We start from the raw sequence: 10,112 nt of genomic DNA on the forward strand, positions 1-10,112 counted from the left end.
ACCATGCACAAGTAGAACAAATTAACTATAAACTCTCGTACTCCACTTCATGAGTCATGCTCTCCACTATAATATGTTTGATTACTAGCAACCCAAGATTAATTTGAACACAACCTCGGGCATATTTTCCTCTCTCTGTAAGTTTAGTGGCCAAGTCTACTTTCACCGGAACCCCTATTGTAGAAGCAATTCACAGCATTGCTTGTTCTTGATAGCACTAAATCGGAAGTCTTGAGACTCGAATCCATACTAGCATTTATCCGAAGGATTGTTCGCATGGCCTAAAATCTACGTCCCATGGCTTTACGGTGACATAGTGACCATCTATCAACCACGGACCACCAAGCATGACTTTCTCACGATCTATAGCAATATCAAATTTAACCAAAAAATACCCAAACTCCACATCCAGTAAATCAAACCCTCCTTTGATGCGCCATACTATCTAAAGCTTATGCATAAGAGCAATGTAGTCATAATGCTTATCTAGCACCTTGATCATGATGGCTTCCTTATATGGTTCAGCTAGACAGGTCTTTGCCTCTTTCGTTAAACTGGCACTTAGTGGACAAGAATCACCTGCTTACTTGTTACCGTGGCGATACCATCCCCAGATAAAGACCCTAATAATGCAAATTCCTTAGACTTCTCTGCACCAATGACCTTATCTCTAAAAGAGATCTTGGATGGCTTTTTTAAACTCTCTCGGAAAGAACCTTCCTTGACACCGGATACACACTCTCCCGTGTTCTCCCCCTTATTTCTTCGGATGGCATGGCCATCTTCCTCACCGTGTTTCACCCTCAAACGCTCGTCCCCGCTCTCTCCTAAAGTACGTACTCTTTCTCTGCTTCTCCTAAAGTAATATAGTAATTTTTTCTAGTACTCTTTTTTAATACGCTATAAATTTTCATTATTATTATTACGTATGGTTAATTTTTTATTTAATTTGCTCTACCTAATAGGATCAATAATTCATATTATAAAAAGATAACATTAATAAACATGATATACAAGAGCAACAATGATACAATTGTATAATATCACAAAAAAAAAAAACAAAAACTAAAAAACAATCATAAATAAAATTTTTCATTTTCATATTTAAATTTTTTCTTAATTTTTTTTGGTTTGACATGTGAATTTGTCACTCTATTTGATAATCACGTTCATTTGATATACATAATAGCTCTATCTGCTCATAAACCGGGGTAACCAACAATGAATTTAAAAGGCTAAATTTTATTGAGAGTAAACAATGATAAGAGTGTAATGGTTTATGTTTTGGAAGAGCTTGAACGTAAACTGCGACAGAATATAGCGGATTATGCGAAAATGAGTAAACCACAATAAGAATATAATGGTTTACATAAATATATAATTGCACACGTATGTAATGAATTTTAATGATTGTATTCATGTAATTTTGAGATCTACTTAATTTATGTAAATTGCATTAAAAATTATATAAAAATTTAAAATATAACAAAATTACGAATAATTTATTTTGTTTCATATTATCTATTAACAGAAAAATATATATGTCTACCGTTTACTATTATGGATATCCTAATTTTTTTTCAAAATCAGTTATAACATAAAAATTTCATGTTGTACAAAGATAAAGAGATTCTATTAGATTTAATTGAATGTTGACACTTGGCACGATGTCCTTAGATATGGAGGAGCTTGGCAGAAGTTGGTTCAGATTCTGTCATGGCTGGCTCGAAAAGTATGCAACCCCACAACGGGAGGGATAGTTATGTTAAGCTCCGTATGAGTTAGGCATATGGACTTTGTTTGGATAACTAATTATGGGTCTATCTTTAACACCATGTCAATTTCTCAATCACTTTAGCCATAATCAATTACTCGACTAGTAATGCTTCAGCAACCAAATTGACTTGGCAAGTAGGAAAAAGAAGAAAATTTCTCAATCACTTTAGCCATAATCAATTACTCAACTAGTAATGCTTCAGCAACCAAATTGACTTGGCAATAATAATAATAATAATAATAATAATAATAATAATAATAATAATAATAATAATAATAATAATAATAATAATAATAATAATAATAATAATAAGTGTAAAGTATCGTTTTTGTCCTAACATTTGAGGTAAGTTCTATTTATGTCCCTAACGTTTAAATCATCTTATTTGTATCCCTAACATTTATAAAAGTGATTCAATGTTATCCTATTATCAATTATACTAACAAATCAGATTATATTTTTCAATTATCCTCACTTGAATGTATTCATTCTCAATTAGGTCTCACTTAGATGTATTCGATTTTAATATTATACCCACTATTTGCGTTTAGATTCAATTATGTCCCTAGAAAAGTGAATTATGTAAATTTTATAGGAATTAGTTTCAACTTTTGATAAGCTATTTTTCGGAGTGGATCATCGATTCTATCCCAGACATTTGTATTCTAACTTCAAGAAGAGATTTTTAAAACTCAAACTAAAGTGTTCATGATGTGTAATTGACGGTATGATAACATTGAATCACTTTTACAAACATTAGAGATACAAATAGAACGATTTAAACGTTAGGGACACAAATAAGATTTACCCCAAACGTTGAGAACAAAAACAATACTTTACTCTAATAATAATAATAATAATAATAATAATAATAATAGTAATAATAATAATAAATTTTTGGTGTAATTTGATAAATGTACCATGAATGAATAGTCTCTACAATCTTTAACTTTAGGATTTAATTAATTTATGTCCTAAAGATATGTTTTAAAATAATAATAATAATTTTTTAAATATTTTTGATATATTAAATATATTGAAAATATAAAAAAGTTATTTTTTATAAAATATTTTTTATAGTATGTTTAACAATATAACTAAGTTAGCAAAATTCTTATTTTTATTTTTTAATACTTTTATGAGAATTTAATTATTTTTATAAAACTATTAATGCTTTCCTTAAATAGCCATAAAATATGGTTGATGTTGTAAGTGCAATCAATTTTCTAAATATATCCAACTAAATCGACATAAGTCCAATAAAAAATAATATCCCCTAGGTATTTTATTGTTTTGTATAGATATAGCGAGTTAGTTTGTCTTATTTCGATATAAAAATAATATAGAACAATAAAAGTTCAATGATTCTGTTGTAGAATAAATAAAGAAGATATATAAAACATAGAAGCATAAATAGAAGACTCTAATATTAATACTCATTAAAATAATAATCTCAATATAATAAAAATAGTTTATATATATATCTATAACGTAAAAGAGACAGAAGTATTGGTAGTATGCAAGAAGAGTATTATATTAAAAGAAAGAGAGAGAAATGTTTTATTGTTGTGTGTAATAGTTCCTCAGTTGCTTTTTTATTTATAGGCGAAAAAAGATTTACATTTTCAAATTTCTTTAATGCATTCATTCTTGAGAGCATGAGCCGCCCATAATAAATGGCATCCACATACTCATTCTTATCACAACACTCCCTCTTGGATGCTCATTTATGATTATGCCTCGTTAAAACCTTACTAAAGAAAATCCAATGGGAAAAAACTTTAGTGAAAGAAAAAGAGTACAAAATCCTTTGTGATGGAAACTACCTCATTAAAAACCTTGTCAAGAAAAACCCAATGGAAAAAAACCTAACCAAGGAAAAAAGAGTACAGTCTCCCCCTCTTATCGACATCATTTAACATCTCGAAATCGACACATCTCAATATGATGTACCAATTTTTCAAATGAAGATTTTGGGAGTGACTTTGTAAATAAATCTTCCAGATTATCACTTGAACGGATCTTTGATGTATCCACCTTTAAGTTGAGCATTGCATGCTTTATTATCTTCAAACAGGACAATTGGAGCTATCTTCTAATCAATCAATCCACATGATGACAGAATATATTTGATCAAACTCCTTAGCCAAAAATACTCGCGACTTGCTTCATAAATTGCTAGTATTTCAGCATGGTTAGAGAATGTTGCTGCAATTGTCTGTTTCGTGGACCTCCATGATATAGCTGTTCCACCATATGTGAACAGGTATCCTATTTAAGATCTCCCTTTATGCGGATCAGACAAGTATCGAGCATATGCATAGCCAACTAATTGTGACTTGGATCCATATGGATAAAACAATCCCATATCCACCGTTCCATGAAGATATCGAAAGATTTGTTTGATTCCACCCCAATGTCTTCTGGCTGGGGAGGAACTATACCTTGCTAGTAAGTTCACAGCAAATGATATATTGGGTCGTATATTATTAGCAAGATACATTAGCGCTCCAATGGAACTAAAATATGGTACTTCAGGACCAAGGATATCTTCATTTTCTTCTTTAGGACGGAATTGATCATTTTTCACATTCAAAGATCTTACGATCATTGGGATACTCAAGGGATGTGACTTATCCACATAAAATCTTTTCAAGATCTTCTTTGTGTATGTTGTTTGATGAATAAAGATCCCATTTTTTATATGCTCGATCTGCAGGTCGAGACAAAATTTATTCCTTCCAAGATCTTTCATCTCGAACTCTTCTTTTAAAGTTTTTATAATTGTTGGAATCTCTTCAGGAGTCCCAATGATATTTAAATCATCAACGTACACAACAATTATAATGAATCCAGATGCAGATTTCTTTATGAAAACACATGGACAAATATCATCATTGTTGAATCTATTTTTGGCCAGATACTCAGTATGATAATTATACCACATTCGTCTAGATTGCTTCAAACCATATAAATATCTTTGCAATTTGACTGAGTATAATCTCTGTGAATATTCATTGGATGGTTTAGATATCTTTAGTCCTTCAGGGACTTTCATATAGATATCCCGATCTAATGAGCCGTATAAATATGCTATTACCACATCTATTAAATACATATGCAGTTTATGATATGTAGATAAACTGACCAAATAACGCAATGTTATCGCATCAACTACAAAGTAATACGTTTCTTCATAATCTATACCAGGCTTCTGTGAAAAACCTTGTGCTACAAGTCGAGATTTGTAGCATACAAATTCATTTTTCTCATTTTGTTTTCTCATAAATACCCATCAGTATCCAACAGGTTTTACATCTTCTAGTATACGGACTACAAGTCCAAAGACTTCACGTTTCGCAAGTGAGTCTAACTCAGTCTTCATGGCTTCTTCCCATTTTGGCCAATCATTTCTTTGTCAACATTTTTCGACTGATCTTGGCTCAAGATCCTTACTTTCATGTATGATATTTAATACCACATTATATGCAAATATTTCATTCACAATTATCTTATTTCGGTCCCATTTTTCTCTTGTAAAGACATAATTTATCGACATCTCATCATTTTCACAATTTTCAGGTACCTGAACGTCTTCTGACGTAAAACTATATCAGAATTTTGGACAACTACAAGTGTATTTACTATATCTTTTTCAATAGAAATAGTATTTACCTCTTTTCTCTTTCGAGAATTTTTGTCTTTGGAACCGACAGGCCTGCCACGCTTCTGGCATGTATTTGCTTTAGTGGCAATTTGTCCAACTGAGACATCAATTTGAATTGGGGAATTTTTTGCTGATATATAAGACTTGGTTATCCTCTTTGTATCGAAAAATGCATCAGGCAATTCATTTGCTATGCTTTGCAAATGTATAATCTTTTGAACTTCTAGTTCACATTGCCCTGATCGAGGATCTAAATGCATCAAGGATGATGCATTCCAATTAAGTTCCTTTTCAGGAAGCTTATTCTCTCCCCCTAATGTTGGAAATTTTGATTCATCAAAATGACAATCCGCAAACCGGGATTTAAATACATCTCCAGTTTGTATCTCAAGATACCTCACTATAGAGGGAGAATCATATCTAACATATATCTCCAATTTTCTTTGGGGTCCCATTTTGGTGCGATTAGGTGGTACAATGGGAACAGATATCGCACACCCAAATATTCTTAAATGGGAAACATTTGGCTGCTGGCCAAAAGCTAATTGCATAGGAGAGAACTGATGGTAACTCGTTGGCCTCAAACGAATAAGTGCTGCGACATGTAAAATAGCATGTCCCCAAACCGAGGTTGGGAGATTTGTTCTCATAAGTAAGGTTCTAGCAATTAATTGGAGGCATTTAATAACTAATTCTGCTAACCCATTTTTTGTGTGAACATGAGCTACTGGATGTTCAACACTTATTCCATTAGCCATACAATAAGCATCAAAAGTTTGGGAAGTAAATTCACCAGCATTATCAAGACGAATTGCTTTGATTAGATTTTCTAGAAATTGTGCTTTTAATCGAATAATTTGAGCCAGTAATCTCGCAAATGCCAGGTTGTGAGAAGATAATAAGCACACATGTGACCATCTCGAAGATGCGTCTATTAGGACCATAAAATATCTAAAAGATCCACATGGTAGATGAATAGGTCCACATATATCGCCTTGAATCCTTTCTAGGAATTCGAGGGACTCAAATCCAATCTTTACCAGTGATGGCCTTAAAATGAACTTTCCCTGAGAACATGTGGTATGCGAAATTGTGATCACTACTTTTCACAACTCAAATAATCCCTAGTAATGGCTCCAAAGACTTGGTGCTCAATACCATGGCATAAACACAACTTCGCACAACTAACCAGCAAGTGCACTGGGTCGTCCAAGTAATAAACCTTACGCGAGTAAGGGTCGATCCCACGGAGATTGTTGGTATGAAGCAAGCTATGGTCACCTTGTAAATCTTAGTCAGGCAGACTCAAATGGTTATGGATGATATATGAATAAAACATAAAGATAAAGATAGAGATACTTATGTATTCCATTGGTGAGAACTTCAGATAAGCGTATGAAGATGCTTTGTCCCTTCCGTCTCTCTACTTTCCTACTGTCTTCATCCAATCCTTCTTACTCCTTTCCATGGCAAGCTTATGCAAGGGTTTCACGGTTGTCAGTGGCTACCTCCCATCCTCTCAGTGGAAATGTTCAACGCACCCTGTCACGGCACGGCTATCCAGCTGTCGGTTCTCGATCATGTCAGAATAGAATCCAGTGATTCTTTTGCGTCTGTCACTAATGCCCCACAATCGCGAGTTTGAAGCACGTCACAGTCATTCAATCATTGAATCCTACTCAGAATACCACAGACAAGGTTTAGACCTTCCAGATTCTCTTGAATGCCGCCATCAGTTCTAGCCTATACCACGAAGACTCTGATCTCACGGAATGGCTGGCTCGGTTGTCAGGCGAGCGCTCGGTTGTCAGGCGATCAACCATGCATCGTGTATCAGGAATCCAAGAGATATTCACCCAATCTAAGGTAGAACGGAGGTGGTTGTCAGTCACACGTTCATAGGTGAGAATGATGATGAGTGTCACGGATCATCACATTCATCAAGTTGAAGAACAAGTGATATCTTGGAACAAGAACAAGCGGAATTGAATAGAAGAATAATAGTAATTGCATTAATACTCGAGGTACAGCAGAGCTCCACACCTTAATCTATGGTGTGTAGAAACTCCACCGTTGAAAATACATAAGAACAAGGTCTAGGCATGGCCGTGAGGCCAGCCTCCCAAAGAGGGTTCAATCATAAAAACATGATCAAAAGATGAAAATACAATAGTAAAAGGTCCTATTTATAGGAAACTAGTAGCTTAAGAATTACAAAGATGAGTAAATGACATAAAAATCCACTTCCGGGACCACTTGGTGTGTGCTTGGGCTGAGCACTGAAGCATTTTCGTGTAGAGACTCTTCTTGGAGTTAAACGCCAGCTTTTATGCTAGTTTGGGCGTTTAACTCCCACTTTGGTGCCAGTTCCAGCGTTTAACGCTGGGAATTCTGAGGGTGACTTTGAACGCCGGTTTGGGCCATCAAATCTTGGGCAAAATATGGACTATCATATATTGCTGGAAAGCCCAGGATGTCTACTTTCCAACGCCGTTGAGAGCGCGCCAATTGGGCTTTTGTAGCTCCAGAAAATCCACTTCGAGTGCAGGGAGGTCAGAATCCAACAGCATCTGCAGTCCTTTTCAGTCTCTGAATCAGATTTTTGCTCAGGTCCCTCAATTTCAGCCAGAAAATACCTGAAATCACAGAAAAACACACAAACTCATAGTAAAGTCCAGAAAAGTGTATTTTAACTAAAAACTAATAAAAATATACTAAAAACTAACTAAATCATACTAAAAATATACTAAAAACAATGCCAAAAAGCGTACAAATTATCCGCTCATCACAACACCAAACTTAAATTGTTGCTTGTCCCCAAGCAACTGAAAATCAAATAAAAAGAAGAGAATATGCAATGAACTCCAAAAACATCTATAAAGATCAGTATTAATTAGATGAGCGGGGCTTTTAGCTTTTTGCCTCTGAACAGTTTTGGCATCTCACTTTATCCTTTGAAATTCAGAATGATTGGCTACTTTAGGAACTCAGAATCCAGATAGTGTTATTGATTCTCCTAGTTAAGTATGATGATTCTTGAACACAGCTACTTTATGAGTCTTGGCCGTGGCCCAAAGCACTCTGTCTTCCAGTATTACCACCGGATACATACATGCCACAGACACATAATTGGGTGAACCTTTTCAGATTGTGACTCAACTTTGCTAGAGTCCCCAATTAGAGGTGTCCAGGGTTCTTAAGCACACTCTTTTTACCTTGGATCACGACTTTAACCGCTCAGTCTCAAGTTTTCACTTGACACCTTCACGCCACAAGCACATGGTTAGGGACAACTTAGTTTAGCCGCTTAGGCCAGGATGTTATTCCTGTAGGCCCTCCTATCCACTGATGCTCAAAGCCTTGGATCCTTTTTATTACCCTTGCCTTTTGGTTTAAAGGGCTATTGGCTTTTTCTGCTTACTTTTTCTTTTTCTCTTCTTTTTTTTCACTGCTTTTTCTTGCTTCAAGAATCATTTTTGTGATTTTTCAGATCCTCAGTAACATGTCTCCTTTTTCATCATTCTCTCAAGAGCCAACAACTTTAACATTCATGAACCACAAATTCAAAAGACATATGCACTGTTTAAGCATACATTTGGAAACAAAAGCATTGCCATCACATCAAAATAATTAATCTGTTATAAAATCTGAAATTCATGCAATTCTTTTCTTTTTTCAATTAAGAACATTTTTTTATTCAAGAAAGGTGATGGATTCATAGGACATTCATAACTTTAAGGCATAGACACTAATGATCATAAGACACAAACATGGATAAACATAAAGCATAATTTTTGAAAAATAGAAAAATAAAGAACAAGGAGATTAAAGAACGGGTCCACCTTAGTGATGGCGGCTTGTTCTTCCTCTTGAAGGTCTTATGGAGTGCTTGAGCTCCTCAATGTCTCTTCCTTGTCTTTGTTGCTCCTCTCTCATGATTCTTTGATCTTCTCTAATTTCATGGAGGAGGATGGAATGTTCTTGGTGCTCCACCCTTAGTTGTCCTATGTTGGAACTCAATTCTCCTAGGGAGGTGTTGATTTGCTCCCAATAGTTTTGTGGAGGAAAGTGCATCCCTTGAGGTATCTCAGGGATTTCATGATGAGAGGGGTCTCTTGTTTGCTCCATCCTTTTCTTAGTGATGGGCTTGTCCTCATCAATGAGGATGTCTCCTTCTATGTCAACTCCTACTGAATAACAGAGGTGACAAATGAGATGAGGAAAGGCTAACCTTGCTAAGGTAGAGGAATTGTCCGCCACCTTATAGAGTTCTTGGGCTACAACCTCATGAACTTCTACTTCTTCTCCAATCATGATGCTATGAATCATGATGGCCCGGTCTAGAGTAACTTCAGACTGATTGCTAGTGGGAATGATTGAGCGTTGGATAAACTCTAACCATCCCCTAGCCACGGGCTTGAGGTCGTGCCTTCTTAATTGAACCGGCTTCCCTCTTGAATCTCTTTTCCATTGGGCGCCCTCTTCACAAATGTCAGTGAGGACTTGGTCCAACCTTTGATCAAAGTTGACCCTTCTTGTGTAAGGATGTTCATCTCCTTGCATCATGGGCAAGTTGAATGCCAACCTCACATTTTCCGGACTAAAATCTAAGTATTTCCCCCGAACCATTGTAAGCCAATTCTTTGGGTCCGGGTTCACACTTTGATC

This window comes from Arachis stenosperma, chromosome 10 (assembly GCF_014773155.1).
Source record: "Arachis stenosperma cultivar V10309 chromosome 10, arast.V10309.gnm1.PFL2, whole genome shotgun sequence".
NCBI lineage: Eukaryota > Viridiplantae > Streptophyta > Magnoliopsida > Fabales > Fabaceae > Arachis > Arachis stenosperma.